Here is an 18,006-nt window from a genome sequence, read left to right on the forward strand (position 1 = left end):
TAACAAGTTTAGGCGTTTGCAACTTAAGCGTGATCGTTGTCTGCCCAATTCAACCCTTCCTCCTTCTCGTGAATAAGCACCAGAAGACTGGGCTCTCTTTCCCCTACATTGTACAAGTTATGAAACCTGCTCTGACCAGGCTACAAGTCTTCAAATTTGAATAGCTCAACCCATCTGATAGATATTCCCTCCCTCCCACCACTTGTGGTACTCTCTCATTTCTTAGATTCTCGTCTCATTCCCTTGCATTTTTCCACCCTTCTGTATAATTTACTCTGAGCTTTTCAGGCTTGTTTTATGGCCAATGTTATGGATTGAACTATGTCCCCCCAAAATATGTGTTATAAATTCTAACCTCTATGGCTGTGGTTATAATCCCATTTGAAGATGGGTTGTCTTTGTTATGTTAATGTGGCAGTGTTAATGTAGAATAGGGTATATCTTGAATCAATTCCTTTGAGATATAAAAGAGATTAAACAAGCAAGCAGAGCAGAGATGAGGTAAAATAAATGCGAAGACATATGGAGATCTTCAGGGAACCAGGAAGCAGAAGTTGAAGAGGCAAGGACATTACGCCATGGTCAGGAGAGAGAGGAAGGCTTTCCCTTGAGCTGATGCTGTGAATTTTAACGTCTAGCCTCTAAATGGTGAGAAAATAAATTTTTGTTTTTTAAAGTCATTCACTTGTGGTATTTCTGTTATAAAAGCACTAGGTAACTAACACAGCCACAGTATAATCTATTCTCATGAATGTTCCAGAGCAATTGAAAGGAATGAATATTTTACTACCACCTGTAAATGCCAGTTAGGACTGGTTGTTTGGCATTGTATTTAGATATATCATCTTGTGAATTTTTTTTTGTTTTTGATCAACCTGTTCTATTGAACACTGAGACAAGAGTTTTGAATTCTCTAGCTAATATTAGGAATTTGTCTATTTCTCTGTTTTCATTGTTGTTGCTTTATGCATTTTGACATGCTTTTGTTAGTGGATAAAACATCCGGGAGTATTATGCCTTCTTGGTGCATTAACCTTTCTGTCATTAACTAATGTTCCCCTTTATCCCTGATAATATTCACATTCCTGATAATAAAGCCACTGCAGCTTTCCACATGATACATCTTTCTACATCCTTTTACTTTATGTATCTATACAACTTTCTATCTATATATCTTCATATTTAGAGTATTTTTCAGCACAGCATAGAGTCCTTGTTTATTATATAATTACACAATCTATGTCTTTTAATTGGCATGTTATATTCTTTACTTTGTTTTTTTTTTAATTTTCTTTGGGCGAAAGTTTACAGAGCATATGTTTCTCATTAACTGGTTAATATAGAAATCCTTTTGTGACACTGGTTGCCAACCCTGTGGCATGTCAATGGTCTCCCATTCTCCAAACTGGATTCTCTGTTTCCATTTGTCCAGTTCCTTACCCTACCGTCCTTCTCCTCTTTGCTTTTTGGATGGTTGGCCTGTTCGTCTCCAATGGATGATCTGAACTATGAAGCATGTTCCTCATGTGTGTTATTGTTGGTCATGTAGACCTGTCTAAACTTTGGCTGAATGTTGAATCTCAGAAGTGACTTCTATACTGAGTTAAAAGGGTCTCTGAAGGCCAAACTCTCAGGTTTTTTCTAGTCTCTGACAGACAGCAATCCTGGTCTTTTACTGTGGTGTGTGTGAATTAGGCTTTTTGTACATTTTTCTCCTTCTCTGTCGGACAGCCTCTGTTTTGATTCCTGCCAGAGCATTCAGTGGTGGTAACCAGCCACCATCTAGTTGTTCTTGGCTCAGTCTGGTGGAGGTTATGGTAGTTGTAGTGCATTAGTCCTTTGGACTAATCTTTACCTTGTGTCTTGGTCTTCTTCATTCTCCTTTTTTTCAACCGGAATGGGACCAGTAGAGATTGTTGCTCACAGGCTTTTAAGACCCCAGATGCTACTTGCACAGACCTCAGCCCATTAGGCAGGACTCTCAAGTGGTTTGGTTGTGTCTGTGAAGCATCTGTGACTAGGCCCTGTTCAAGTTGTGCTGACTTGCCCAGTATTGTGTGCTGTTTACCCTTCACCAAAGTTACCACTTTTATACTATCCAATTAGTGATTTTCCTTCCCCAGCCATCCACACCCTCATAATCATCAAAGATTGTTTTTTTCTGTGTGGCAATATTTTCATGAGTTTTTATAATAGTGATGTCATACCATATTTTTTCTTTTGTGATTGACTTATTTCACTCAGCATAATGACCTCCAGATTCATTCATGTTGTGAGATGTTTCACAGGTTCATCCTCATTCTTTATCCTTAGCTGGTATTCCACTATGCCTATGGACCATAGTTTGTATACCCATTCATTTGTTGATGAACATTTAGGTTCTATCCATCTTTCTACTATTTTGAATAATACTGCAATGAACATGTATGTGCAAGTGTCTATTTCTGTGACAGCTCTTCTTTCTCTAGGACAGATTCCTAGGAGTGGGATTGCTGCATTGAGCGATATTTTTATTTCTACATTTTTTAGGAAGCAGCATATTATTTTCCAAAATGTTCGTTCCATTTTGCACTCTCATTATCAGTGCATAAGAATTCCAGTTTCCCCGCAACCAATACAACATTTGTTGATTTCTGGTTTGTTTGTTTGTTTTTGTTTTTTGATCCTCTCCAGTAAGGTGGGGTGAGATGGTATCTCATCATAGATATGATTTGCGTTTCTCTAAAGTGTCTGTCAGTTTGTTGGACCGTGGGGATTTGCTTGTTGTTGTAATGTTAGAAATTATGCCACCAGTATTGAAATACCAGCAGGGTCAGCCTGTTGTATAGATTTCAGCTGTGCTTCCAGACTAAGGCTTCCAGACTTGGAAGAAGGACCTGGTGGTCTACTTCTGAAAGGAATTAACCAAAAACACCAAACCCGTTTCCGTCGAGTCGATTCTGACTTATAGCGACTCTATACGACGGAGTAGAACAGCCCCATAGAGTTTCCAAGGAGCACCTGGTGCATTTGAACTGTTGACCTTTTGCTTAGCAGCCGTAGCAATTAACCACTACGCCACCAGTGTTTCCTGAAAAGAATGAGCCAGTGAAAATCTTATGAATAGTAGCAGAACATCGTCTGATATAGTGCAGGAAGATGAACCCCCTCAGGTTGAAAGGCACTCAAAAGATGCTGGGGAAGAGCAGCCTCCGCAAAGTAGAGTTGACCTTAATGACATGGATGGGTAAAGATTTCAGGGCCTTTATTCGCTGATGTGGCACGACTCAGAATGAGACGAAACAGCGGCAAACCTCCATTAATAATTGGAATGTGGAATGTACAAAATATGAATCTAGGAAATTGGAAATGGTCAAAAATGAAATGGAATTCATAAACATCAATATCCTAGGTATTAGTGAGCTGAAATGGACTGGTATTGGCCATTTTGAATTGGACAATCATATGGTCTACTATGCCGGGATTGACAACATGAAGAGGAATGGTGTTGCATTCATCATAAAATGAGCATTTCAAGATCTATCTTGAAGTGCAAATCTGTTGGCGATAGGATAAAATCCATACACCTACAAGGAAGACCAGTAAATATGACTGTTCCTTAAATTTTCCCACAAGCCACTAAGGCCAAAGGTGAAGAAATTAAAGATATTTGACAACATCTGGATTCTGAAATCCATCGAACATGCAATCAGGATGCATTGATAATTACTGCTGATTGGAATATGAATCTTGGAAACAAAGAAGAAGGACTGGTAGTTGGAAAATATGGCCGTGGTAATAGAAATGATGCCAGAAATCACCTGACAAAATTTTGCAAGACCAACTACTTCTTCATTGCACACACCTCTTTTCAACAACAGAAACAATGACTGTCCACGTATACCTCACCAGATGAATACACAGGAAGCAAATTGACTACATCTGTGGAAAGAGATCATGGAAAAGCTCAATATCATCAGTCAGGACAAGATGAGGAACTGGCTGTGTAACCACCATCAATTGCTCACATGCAAATTTACGTTGAAGCTGAAGAAAATTGGAACGTGTCCATGAGAGCCAAAGTATGACGTTAAGTATATTCCACTTGAATTAAGAGAGCATCTCCAGAAGATTTGACATGTTGAACACTAATGACAGAAGACCAGACAAGTTGTACAATGACATTAAAAATATATGTGAAGAAAACAAGAGGTCATTAAAAAGATAGGAAAGAAAGAAAAGACCAAAATGGAAGTCAGAAGAGACACTGAAACTTGCTCTTGAACACTGAGTAGCTAAAGCAAATGGCAGAAATGATGAAGTAAAAGAGCTGAAGAAAAGATTTCACAGGGTGTATTGAGAAGATAAAGTGTTATAATGACATATGCAAAGACCTGGAGTTAGAAAACCAAAAGAGAAGGACATGCTCAGCATTTCTCAAGCTAAAAGAACTGAAGAAATAATTTAAGATGCAATATTGAAGGGTTCCAAGGGAAAAATATTAACATAGGAAGCAACAAAAGAAGATGGAAGGAATACGCAGAGTGGCTATACGGTAAGAATTGGCTGACACTCAACTGTTTCAGGAGGTAGCATATGATCAGGAACTGAGGGTGCTGAAGGAGAGGTCCAAACTGCAGTGAAGGCACTGGCAAAAAACAAGGCTCCAGGAATTGAAGGAATAGCAATTTAGATGTTTCAACATATATGGAGTGCTAGAATTGTTCACTCATTTGTGCCAAGAAAACTGGAGAAGAGCTACCTGGCCAATTGCCTGGAAGAGATCCATATATATGCCTATTCCAAAGAAAGGTCATCCCAATGAATGTGGACATTATCAAGCAATATCATTAATATGACTGTCTTAGGCTGGGTTCTCTAGAGAAGCAAAACCAGTAAAGCATATAAATATATACAGAGAGACATTTGTATCAAGGAAATGGCTCCCACGGTTTTTGAGGCTGGAACATCCCAATTCTGTGCATCAACATAGAGGCTTCTTTTGATTTACATAGCCGCAGGGCTACATACCCAAGATTGGCAGGTCAGAGACCAGGGCTCCTGCTCTCAGGCTCTGAAGATTGGGGAATTGCAAGATCTGTAGATAAGCTGATAGCTCAAGTCCCAAGAACCGGAGGTCAGATGAACAGGAGGCAGCTGCAGGCCCCAGAGTGAGCAAAAAGCCAGAACATCTGCTTATATTCGGATGCAGGCCACACCCCCATGGAAACTCCCTTTCAACTGATTGGCTGGTCACTGAAGATTCTATTATGGGAGTGATCACATATAAACACTGAGAATCATGGCCCAGCCAATATGACACACAATATTAACCATCAGAGTCCACCCCTTGTCAACTGGCACATGTAAAAATCTCCGTAAATGATAATCTCTGAATAAAGATGATTTTAAAGTTGTGCTTGCACCTAACATTATACAACTAACACACATACTACCAAAAATACACTAGCCCAGTTTACATCTTTTATTTTATGAATGAAGAAATCAAAAATATTTGATGCACACATGCAAAGCAGAAATACTCAGACGATTGCAGTCCTCGTTTCTGCAACTGGTCATATGGCTGTAACTGGTATTTAGAAGGACCTTCTTCCACTAGCCGTTTCATATTTCCTTTGCCCTCAGCCAGCACATCAGCTGGTCACGGTTCTTTGCCTGGTGGGGTGACCCAAACCTTCATTGCTGAAGAGTCTGGCTCATTAGTCGAAATTGGGTTGCTGTAGTTTTCCATTGACTTTAATCACAAGGCTCGGTCATACTAAGAGACGCCCTGAGGGATCTCCTGCATTGCAGACATACCCTTCTTTATCTCCATTATGTAATATCAATCTGATTTCCTCTTGGTAATCAGGATCAATCACACAAGATAGTATGGTAACCCCCTCCTTTGACTGTTGATCCAGAGGCATAAGAAGCCCAAAGTGGCCAAGTGGCATTCTTTGCTTACAGTCCAATGGAACCAGTGATGTGTCCCCAGGTGGGAGCATTCCTCCCCTTGGAACTAAAATCTCTAGTCCTGCAGAGCATGAGGTCGCAGGGACAGGAAGCAAAAATCTTGTGAGTGGGTCACTAGGGGTAATAGTGATTGGTGCCACTCCCATTTCCACCCCTTGATTCCTGAACCCATGAATCCTGGCTATGGGGGAAACAGCACCATATACTGGATGCTCGTTTAGAGTGCATAGAGCCTCTTGGAGAATAGTGCCCCAACCCTGCAAGATATTCCCACCTAGACGGAGCCATAATTGTGTCTTCAGAAGGTCATTCCATTATTCTGTCAAGACAGTTGCTTCAGCATGATGAGGATCATGTTCAGACCAATGAATTCCATGAGCATGGGACTACTGCCACATTTCATTTGCTATGAAGTGAATCCCTTGATCTGAAGCAATGTGGTATGGAATCCCATGAGGGTGGATAAGGCATTCTGTAAATCCATGGATTGGAGTTTTGGTAGAAGCATTGCATGCAGGGAAGGCAAATTCATATTCAGAGTAAGTGTCTATTCCAGTAAGGACAAAATGCTGCCCTTTCCGTGATGGAAGTGGTCCAATGTAATCAAGTTGCCACCAGGTTGCTAGATTATCGTCTCAAGTGATGGTGACATATTGGGGACTCCATGTTGCTGTCAGATTGGCACTTAGCAGTGGCTGTAGCCAAGTCAGCCTTGGTGAGTGGAAGTCCATGTTGCTGGGCTCATGCATAACCTCCATTGCTGACAGCATGGCCACTTTTTTCATGACCCCATTGAGCAATAGTGGGAGTAGCTGGAAAATGGATAACTGGATTCCACAGAACCCGTCATCCTATCCAGTTGATTCTTAAAATCATCCTGTGCTATGGTCATCCTTGGGTGAGCATTCACAAGAAACTCAAATATCTTCACTTCTTTGGCTGGTTCAGGGATGTCTAATCCACATACCTCTTCCCCATAAATCTTTGTCTCCAATTTTCAATCATGTCCCTTCCGTGTCCCTGATCATGCAGCCAAACCATTGACCAAGTCCATGAATCAGTATACAATTGCACAGCAGGCCTTTTCTCCTTTCAAGCAAAGTGAACAACCAGGTGCATTGCTCGAAGTTCTGCCCATTGAGAGGATTTCCTTTCACCACTGTCCTTCTCTGAGGTCCCAGAAATGAGCTGTAGTGGTGCTGCTATCCACTTTTGAGTGGTGCCTGCATATTGCACAGAACCATCTGTATATCAGACAAAGTTTTCTCTTCCTTGGTCAACTGATCATAAGGAACTCCTCATGAGGGCATAGGTGCAGACTGGTAGATGGAAGGTAATGTGACAGGAATAGAGACCACAGTCATTTGGGCTACTTCCTCATGCAACCTACTTGTGCCTTTAGGTCCTGTTCGGGCCTGATCTCATATATACCACTTCCATTTAATGACGGAGTGCTGCTGTGCACGAGCAACTTTATGATTCTGTGGGTCAGACAACACCCAGTTCATGATGGGCAGTTCAGGCCACGTGGTGACTTGTTCCATGGTTAAGCATGGAGTCTCTACTAAGGCTCAGTAACAAGCTAAAAGGTGTTTCTCAAAAGCAGAGTAGTTATCTGCAGAGGATAGCAGGGCTTTGCTCCAAAATCCTCAGGGTCTGTGCTGTGATTCACCAATAGGAGTCTGCCAAAGACTCCAAACAGCATCTCTCTCTGCGACTGACACTTGTAACACCACGGGATGAGCCAGGTTATATGGCCTAAGTGGCAAAGCAGCCTGCACGGCAGCATGAGCTTGTTGCAGAGCCTTCTTTTTTCTCCGCCCCCTCAAATGTAGCAGTTTTTTGAAGTCACTTGATAAATAGATTGACGTAGCACACCCAAATGAGGGATGTGTTGCCTTAAAATCCAAAGAGGCCCACTAGATGTCGTGTCTCCTTTATAGTTGTGGGAGCAGCCAGATGCAATAACTTATACTCCACTTTAGAAGGAGTATCTCCACATGCCCCACACTACTGAACCCCTAGAAATTTCACTGTGGTGGAAGGTGCCTGAATTTTTAATTTCCCACTCTCTAGCATGTAAATATTTTACCAGTATTTTACCAGTAAGTCCAGGGTCATTGACACTTCTTCCTTACTAAGTCCAATCAGCATAATGTTATCAACGTAATGGACCAGTGTGACATGTTGTGGAAGGGAAAAGAGATCAAGGTCCCTTTGGACTAAAGTATGACACAGAGCCGAGGAGTTGATGTAACTGTGAGGTAGGCAAGTGAAGGTGTATTGCTCGTTTTGCCAGCTGGTAGCAAACTGGTTCTGAAGATCCTTTGAAACTGGTATGGAGAAAAAGGCATTAGCCCGATCAATAGCTGCATACCGGGTACAAGCAGACGTATTAATTTGCTCAAGCAATGAAACTACAACTGGAGCAGCAGCTGCAGTTGGAGTCACCACTTGGTTAAGTTTTCGATATTCTACTGTCTTTCTCTAAGATCCATCCGTATTTTGCACAGGCCAAAGAGGTGAGTTGATGAGGATATGGTGGGAATCAGTGCCCCTCTATCCTTCAAGTCCTTGACAGTGGCAGTAATGTCTGCAATCCCTCCAGGAATGCAGCGTTGCTTTTGGTTTAGTATTTTCCTAGGTAGGGGCACTTCTAATGGCTGCCACTTGGAATTTCCTACCATAACAGCCCTTACTGTATTTGCCAGGGATCCAATGTGGGGGTTCTGCCCGTTGCTAAGTATTTCTCTTCCAATTATGCATTCTGGAAGTGGGGAAATCACTACAGGATGGGTTCGGGGAACCACTGGGCATGCTGTGAGACAGACATGAGCCAGGCTCCATTAATAGCCTCACCTCCATATTCCTGCACTCTGACTGGTGGGCCACAGTGATGTTTTGGGCTTCCTAGAATTAGTGTTAGTTCAGAGTCAATATCCCATAATCCCCAAAAAGTCTGATTATTTCCTTTTCCCCAAAGAACAGTCACTCTCGTAAAAGACTGTAGATCCCTTTGGAGAAGGCTAGGAGAAAGATTAGCAGTAGAAATTTTTGGTAGTGTATTGGGGTCCTTTCTAAATGGGACCCGGTCTCCCCTTCATTCAAAGCATTGTGGGTCTTTAAAGTAGCTCAAATCTGAGAATTGATTGAGGAACCATGACTCTGTGTTCTGGTGATTTGAGTTAGACTGCTGTTCACCTGACCTAGAATTTATCTGTTTGTACAGACCAAGTAAATATTTAGTAGATTTCCTATCTATTTCACTCTCAGGGACTCCATGACTGAGGAGCCAACGTCATCATTTCCTAGGATTCAGACTAGACTGATTCCTGCTTTGATTCTGCTGTCCTTAACTCTAACCACGCCCACCCTGTCTTTGGCTATTGAGTATAGCCACTTGGCCCCTGCTCTCATGGGGTCCATTCAGCCCCATTGTAGTTAGGCGTCTAAATTCAGCCAGGGCAGTTCCCCCTGTCAAATCTGATTTACAAACCATATATTAAGGCAGGACTGGTATTTCAACTTGATTTATTGTAGGCCACCTCATAATCCATGGTCCGGCAACCCAACCAAATAAACTGTTAGATCCTTTCCTAAATTCTCGAGCTGAAACATTGGATGAAGCATCTGTGATTCCTGGACCCATATCAACAGACTCAGCCTGATCTATCTTTATGTTCTTGCACCATTATCCCATGTCCTTAATAGCCATTCCCACACATATTCCCCAGGTTTCTCTTGGTGCATAGAAAATTCAAGCAGTTCCTTTGGAGTGTAGTGTACCCCCTACTGGGTCATACTTTGCACTTTACTCTTGGGGGTAACTGGGACTTAAGTCTAATTATAGGTCTAGAAGCCAGAATCGGTAGTGTGAAATTGTTTTGAGAACATTTAGCATTTTGTTGTGCAGCATCTGCCTCAGGCAATGCCCCAGACAAGGACTTGGGCAAGGCCTTTTAGAGTCAGCTGGGGAAGGGTTACTCTCATTAGGTGGGAATGGAGGGGCTAATGTTTTTTTTTGTTCAGGATAGTTTAGGTGACAAATATGAAGTAACCCTTCAGATGGAAGTGGTTCTGCTGGCAGGAGTGATTCAGGGGAATTTAGGTGCTTGGTATCTCTAGCTTCCTGATTATCTGTCCATATGTCCCCATTTCAAGTTTCAGGATCCCATTTCTTCCCAACAAATGCCTTTAACTTCAGACACCACTTGAGGCTGGCAATTGAATTGACCTCCTAATTCAGCCACTCTTAAACAATAAGGTTCTGGGGTTGGTTTTCACTAATTTCAACTCTGTTACTACAAGAAACAAGGCTTTCTTTCAAAGCACAAGAAGAAACCTTACGATCATTTTTGCTTTAGCTTTGACTCTCAAGTCCTGAATACATCTCCTTCTTTCACTAGTTTGTCTAGCAAAAGTAGGACCAACCAACCAGCTTCCTTATACTTCTCATTCTGACAAAACTGTAGAAAGATATCACACATGTTCACCTGGATCTTTGCCTTTAACAAATACCTGATCTTCTGGTGATGATATTTTGTGTAATTGTATGGCCACCTCATGCCATGGATTAGCAGTGCCATCTTTATTGTTGGAAGCAGAATCATCAACATCTTTAAGATTAACCAGACTTGAGAACCAATTTAGGAAACTCATCCTTACAATTTTGTTTCTCTAGAACCACTCTTGGTTCTAAAGGTCTTAGGCTGTGCTGTCTAGAGAAGCAAAACCAGTAAAGCGTATAAATATATATACAGAGAGATTTATATCAAGGAAATGGCTCGTGTGATCGTAGAGGCTGGAATATCGCAAAATCCATGGATCAGGATAGAGGCTTCTCTCGATTCATGTAGCCACAGGGCTGGGAAACCCAATACTGGCAGGTCAGAGAGCAGGGCTCCTGCTCTCAGGCTCTGAAGATTGAGGAATACCAAGATTTGCAGATAAGCTGATAGCTCAAGTACCAAGATCTGGAGGTCTGATGAACAGGAGGCTGTTGCAGGATCCTGCGTGAGCAAAAAGCCGGAACACCTGCTTATCTTCAGATGCAGGCCACACCCCCACAGAAACTCCCTTTCAACTGATTGGCTGCTCGCTGAAGAATCTATTATGGGAGTGATCACATGTAAACCCTGATAATCGTGGCCCAGCCAAGTTGACACACAATAGTAGCCATCACTATCACAGTCAGGTAAAATTTTGCTGAAGATCATTCAAAAGCAACTACAGCAGTGTATCAACAGCAAAGTGCCAGAATTGGAGCTGGCTTCAGAGAGGATGTAAAACCAGAGATATTATTGCTGATACCAGATTTATCTTGGCTGAATGCAGAGAATACCAGTGGGATGTTTCCTTGCATTTTATTGACTACATAAAGGCATTCTACTGTGTTGATCATAAGAAATTATGTATAATGTTACAAAGAATTTGAATCCCAGAACAGTTATTTGTGCTCATGAGGAACCTGTACACAGATCAAGAGGTAGTTGTTTGAACGGAACTAGGAGATATTGTGTGGATAAAAGCCAGGAAAGTTGTGCATCAGGGTTGTATCTTTTCACCATACTTACTCAATCTGCGTGGTGAGCAAATAATCCAAGAAGCTGGAGTATATGAAGAAGAACGTGGCATCAGGATTGGAGGAAGACTCATTAACAACCTGCAGTATGCAGATGACACAACCTCGCTTGCTGAAGTGAAGAAGACTTGAAGCGCTTACTGGTGAAGATGAAAGACAACAGCCTTCAGCATGGATTACACATCAACAGACAGAAAACAAAACTCCTCACAATAGACCAATAAGCGACATTATGATAAATAGAGAAAAGATTGAAGTTGTCAAGGATTTCATTTTATTTGAATCCACAATCAACACTCATGGACGCAGCAGTCAAGAATTCAAATGATGCGTTGCATTGAGCAAATCTGCTGCCAAAGATCTCTTTAAAGTGTTAAAAACAAAAGATATTTCTTTGAAGACTAAGGTGTGCCTGTCCCAAGCCATGGTGTTTTCAATTGCCTGATATGCATTTGATAGCTGGACAAGAATTAGGAAGAACTGACGGCTTTGAATTTGACCAAAGGATTGTCGGCTTTGTTGTCTTTTCAAAGACTCAGCTATTGATTTTGTTGATTCTCTCAATTTTTTTCTACTCTCTATTTCATTTATTTCTCTTCTGATTATTATTATTTCCTTTCTTCTGGTGACTGTGGGCTTCTTTTGTTGTTCTCTATTTTTTCAAGTTGTAGGGCTAATGTTTTCATTTTTTCCTTTTGATTTGGTGCCTATTGATATAAATTGACCCCTAATCACGGCTTTTGAGGTGTCCCAAACGTTTTGGTATGATGTGTTTCCATTCTTATTTGATTCTAGGAATTTTTTGATTCCATCTTTGACTTCTACTACCCAGTGGTTTTAAGGAAGGTGTTACTTTGTTTCCATGTATTTGATTTTTGTCCCTTGCCCTTCCTGGTATTAGTTTCTACTTTTATGGCATTGTGATCAGAGGAGATGCTTTGTATGATCGCAATGTTTTGGATTTTGTTGAGGGTTGACTTGTGGCCTAGGATGTGGTCTATTCTGGAGAAAGGTCCACGTGCATTGTAAAAGAATGCATAATTTGCTGCTTAGAGTGTTCTGTATATGTGTATAAGGTCCAGATGATTGATTGTGGCCTTTAGATCTTCTGTATCTGTATTCTGAGTTTCTTCCTAGATGTTCTGTCGTTTTTGAAGAGTGATGTGTTTCAGTCTCTTACTATTATTGCGGAACTGTTGATTTCCCTTTTCAGTGCTTTTAGAGTTTGTTTTATGTATTTTGGAGCCCTGTGGTTGGGTGCAGACATATTTCTTATGGTTATGTCTTCATGTTGGATTGTCTCTTTAATCATTATCTAAAGTCCTTCCTTGTCTTTCCTGATTAATTTTGCCTTAAAGTATATTTTTCCTGAGATTAGTATTGCCACTTCTGCTCTTTTTTGGTTGCTGTTTGCTTGATATATATTTTCCATCCTTTGATTTTTAAGGTATTTATGTCATTGTGTTTAAGGTGTGTCTCTTGCAGACAGCATATTCAGGGATCCTGCTTTTTTTTTTTTTTACCCATTCTGTCATTCTCTGTGTCTTTATGGGTGCGTTTAAGCCATTTACATTCTGTGTGATTATCAACGGGTGTGAATTTATTGCTGTCATTTTGCAGTGCTTTTTTTTGTGGTGCTGATATTTTCTTTGTTCTTCTCACTCTTTTGTGCTGAGTTCCTTTTGTTTGTGGATTTTCTTTTAGTTTCTTTCACCACTGTAGATTTTATGTTTCCCGAGACTTTATGTTTTTCTTCTTTATTTTGACGGTCCTGGGATGTGGCTTGGGTCCCCTTAGGGCAGTGGGGTAGAGGAGAGTGTTAGGAGGGGGATGAAGACAGGGACGTAAGGGGCTATATGGTAGAAGGCAATAGGATGGGATAGTACTGTGTTTCCGTACAGTTGGGGCTGTGGAGATATGGCCGTTATAGTGCTCTTCACTAGGGGGGCGGGGTTGTAGGAGTGTGTTTCGCTGGTTATCGGGTGAGAGAAGCTGGGCTCCTCCGTGAGTTACAGAGAGCAAACATGGTCTTGCTTAGCCCTGGGTGTGTCTGTGACAAACCTCTATCTTCTATTGGGAATTCCATGGAGGTGCGTTTCTGCATGCGCGGTTGTTGGTTTTATTCAAAGATGACCGGGCCATGTCATGCCCTTTGGCCAGAAACCTCCACTATGTATCTCTATTCCTTTCCTGCTTACTATCAGTTTCTTCTTCTCACTAGTGACTTCTGATCTAATACTTTATCCCTTCATATAAGGTTCAGGGCTCCAGGATTAACATCGGTATGTATTTTACTTAGCTGTTCAGGTCTTTGATTTAGTGGGATGCCTTAGGGTGTCTGAATAATCTGCCATCTTGGCTCTGCACCCGTATACTCTTTACTTTTGATGTAATTATTGATATCATTGGATTAAAATCTACCATCTTATTGGTTGGTTTCCTATTTTTCACATAAAAAAATAGACACTTTACGTATTCCTTTAGCTTTTGTATTTTTTTGTGATTCCATTTTATCTCTGTTATTATTTATTATACCTCTTTTCTAAAATGTTTTAATTGTTAGAGCTTATAGTATCCATGTTACTTATCACAGTTTACCTTAAAATAATGTTATAACAGTGCAAATAATGTGAACAAACTTACAAAAACATACTTCCGATTTCTCTCTTTCTTTCTTCATGCTGTTATCATATGTCTTACTTGTAGTGTACTATACACCTCACGATACATTGTTAGTATTTTTGCACTAGATAATCGATTTCTTTTTGGAACATTTAAGGACAAGTAAGAGAATGTCTTTTGCATTTACCTTCATTTATGCCATTTCTGGTGCTCTTTACAACCTTGTGTGGACCCAAGTTTCTATTTGGTATCATGCTCCCATTTGAAGAACTTCCTTAAGATTTCTTGTAATCTACTGCTGAAAATGAACGATCTGAACATCTCTTTTTTTAGAAAATCTTTATTTTGCCTTAGTTTTGGAACTGTGTTTGCTGGTTATAGAAGTCTAAACTTGAGCTTTTTCTATTGGAGTTTGAAAGCGGTTACTCCATTGTCTTAGGGTTGCACAGTTTCTGATGAGTATTCTGGTATAGCTCCTATTTTTGTTTCTCATGACATAAAGAGTTTTTTTCCCTTGTTGTCCTCAACATTTTCACTTTATCTTTGATTTCCACCATTTTGATGACGGTGTTGTTTCAAAATTTAACATGTTTGGAATTCTCTGAGTTTTCTGATTCTGTGTTTTAATGGGTTTCGAAAATTATGGCCATTGTCTCTTTAAGCAGACATTCTGATTGATTCTCTCTTCTACTTTTGAGAAAGAGATCACGTATGTGAGATTCTTTCATGTTGTCTCAAAGCTTGTGGATGTTCTGTGCTTTTCTTTTTCTTTTGTTCTTCTTGTCTTTTTATTCCTTTATCTTTTTGTGTTTGAGTCTGAATTCTTTCTGTGGCATTCTCTTCAAATTCACTGATTCTTTCCTCAGCTGTGGTTTTTCTGATGAGTCCATCATAGAAGTTCTTCACCTCAAATATTGTGTTGTTTTATTTCTGTTGTTTCTCTTAGAGATTCTAATTCTCTTCAAATTATTTGTCTGTTCATCTATGTTGTCCAAATTTTCTTCTCAATCTTTTATCATACTAATTATAATCATTTCAATGTCCTTCTTTCACCATGCCAACAATTGGACCATTGCTCCTTCTAGTTCTAGTGATTAATCTCTTGACAGCAGGGTGGCACTCTTTTTTTGTGTGTATGTCTTGTCATTTTTTTTCTAATGTTGGGCATTGTGTGAGAAAGAGATAGTGACTGAGGTTAATAGTGCCGATGCGTAGAAGTGTACATTCCTCTTCTGTGCACCCTGTTAGTGTGAGGATTTGGTCAATCTAGTCAAGAGCTGTCCTAGATTGGTCTTTGTTGTTCTTATCATTACTTTCAGTGCACGACAGACTGCAAATTCTTTTTCTGGCAGGTTCCTGTTGTCTTGTGCTTGTGAGGATGTCAGGGCTGCTGGATAGCTTTACTTTGTCTTTATCTCCTCACCAGCTTTCAGCCATCCCTTCATGACTACACCACATAAGAGGTATCTCTTCAGGAGACTGCTCCTTTCTCATCAGTGCATTACTTCTGCTTGTTTTTCAGTGCTACGTTATGGTTGAGACAAAGGATATATTTCACCCACATTTGAATGTATAGTGAAATGAATGAGAAGAATTTATCAAAAGAATGTGAGCTGAATTACAAATGCACATTTTCCTCACATGAAATGAGACTTAAGTCTTCACGCAGAAAAGGTGTAGTAAAGCTCAATTAGGATTAAAGAAAAGATCCCATTTCCATATATCATTGTGAAAATTCATAGTGCCAAGTATAAAGAAAAACGACTCTACTTTCCGAGAGGAGGCAAAAAAAAAAAACCACCCAAATCTAAACCTGTTGCTGTCAAGGTGGTTCTGATGCATGGCAACACCATGGATTGTAGAGTAAAACTGCTTTATTGGGTTTCCTCACCTTTATTTCTATGGAAGAAGATCACCAGTCCTTTGGTCTGTGGCAATTTTTGGTGCATTCATAGCATCAACCTTTAGGTTACCAGTTGAGCACAAAGGTTTCTGCTACACCGGGATGTTTTCTGGAGAGACAGAACAGATAAAGTGTAAAGAAATGAGAATAAAATCAACATTTTTCTCAGTAGCAGCCCTGGAATCTGACATCACTAGAGTAATGTAATTGACCTTCTCATGAGGTCTTGCAGGTTTTTAGATGACAGAGGAAAGGTGTCAAGGATTGAATTATGTTCCCCCAAAGTTTGTGTCAGCTTGGCTAGTCCAAGATACTCAGTATAGTGTAATTGTCCTTCATTTTGTGATTTGATGTAATTGTCTTCCATTTTGTGGTATTGTACAATTATCCTCCATTTTATGTTTTGCAAATCCTAAACGTCTATATGTTGATAGGGCAGGATTAGAGTAGGGTATCCTGTTATTAAAGGGCATGACTCAAGTCATAGACTTAACCATGTCACAACCTTACTCAAATCTTGCCCTTACTCAAGTCATAGCCTTAAATCCCTGTCTTACGAAATGATGCCCTTGCTTGAATCACAACTTTTATCTTCAAAGAGATAAAAGGAGAGAGAAGTCAGATACAGGAGAGGTAGTACATTTGGTCTTTTTTTGTGTGTGAGTTAGAATTTTATTCTACATTTTTTCTAGTTCTTTCTGAGACCTTCTAATGTGACCCTTTCAGAGCAGTCAGTGGTAGAAGGCTTTAAATCTTTACAGAAGTAGACTGTTGCACCTCTTCCCCCAGAGCATCTAGTGGGTTCGAACAGCTAATCTTTTTGTTAAGAGTCAAGCACTTCAGGAGGATGGGCCAAGACGGGAGACTAGTCCTACGCTTCTGGTGGTATCTCTTACAACAAAGACCCCCCAAAAAGAAATGAAACAATTATATATGTTACAAGCTAGGAACCTTGAAAGTCAAGGGAAAGTCAAAAATCAGAGTGAGTTGCGGGGGAGGGAGAGACGGTTCAGAAGCAGCAAGGCGTTGCCAGACCTGACTCAGCAGGAACTGGTGCCTCTCAGCACCAACTCCCTGATGTGACCACAGAGGGGCTGGCGGTAGCATTTGGGACACAGTTACTTCAGTGAAAGAAGGTGAGCAAAGTGGCACTGGCACTACTGGGGTGTGGCCAGCGGTAGTGCTTGTGAAAGTTTCCATAGTCACAGAGACAGTGGCACAGAATCTAGTCATGCCTCTGGAGTGAGGAAAAAGGAGTGGTCTCAGCATAAGATAAGTGATTTTGTCTAATATACTTAGTGGATCTACTATGCGATCCCTCCTCCCTTTGTCCCAAGCTTGCTTCAGTGACAGTCGACTTCCCTAGGCCTGAGAGAGGCCCTGCCATGCACCGTAATCCACCCTCCAGGCCTTGGAGAAGGAAGAAATTAAAAAATAGGGAAAAAATAATCTGTCGGCTCCCCTAAACTGGCAACTTAGGGCAGAAGTGGCTCCTGTCCATGTACTAGTGGGCCACAGATTCTGAGTTCTTTTCACACTTGCAGCAACCCAAGAGGCCCCATTTCATCATCTAGGCCCTTGTTGTTATTTTGCAAGGGTGTATGTGCCTGAGATCTGACTTCAACTTTTGCTGCTGTGCAGAGGAGAAGTGGGTTTTTGATATTTGACACCACTCTGCCTATTCAGCAGGATCTTCACCTACCTACATCAGGGGCCTGAGGACTGGTGGCTCCACCCACACCACCTAGCCACCAAGACAGAGGTGCAAGGATATGTGATGCCTCCTGGTCCTTACAGTTAAAACCATTGGGTGCATATGGTATGGCTTCAGAGCTCAACCACTTATTTGCTCTAGAGAACAGAGACCCGCTTTCCCTAAAGATACTTGGGGGAAGTTTTCCAACACCCTGCCTTGCTCAGAGTGTGACCCCCTGCTGCAAGAAGA

This window comes from Elephas maximus, chromosome 7, assembly GCF_024166365.1.
Source record: "Elephas maximus indicus isolate mEleMax1 chromosome 7, mEleMax1 primary haplotype, whole genome shotgun sequence".
NCBI lineage: Eukaryota > Metazoa > Chordata > Mammalia > Proboscidea > Elephantidae > Elephas > Elephas maximus.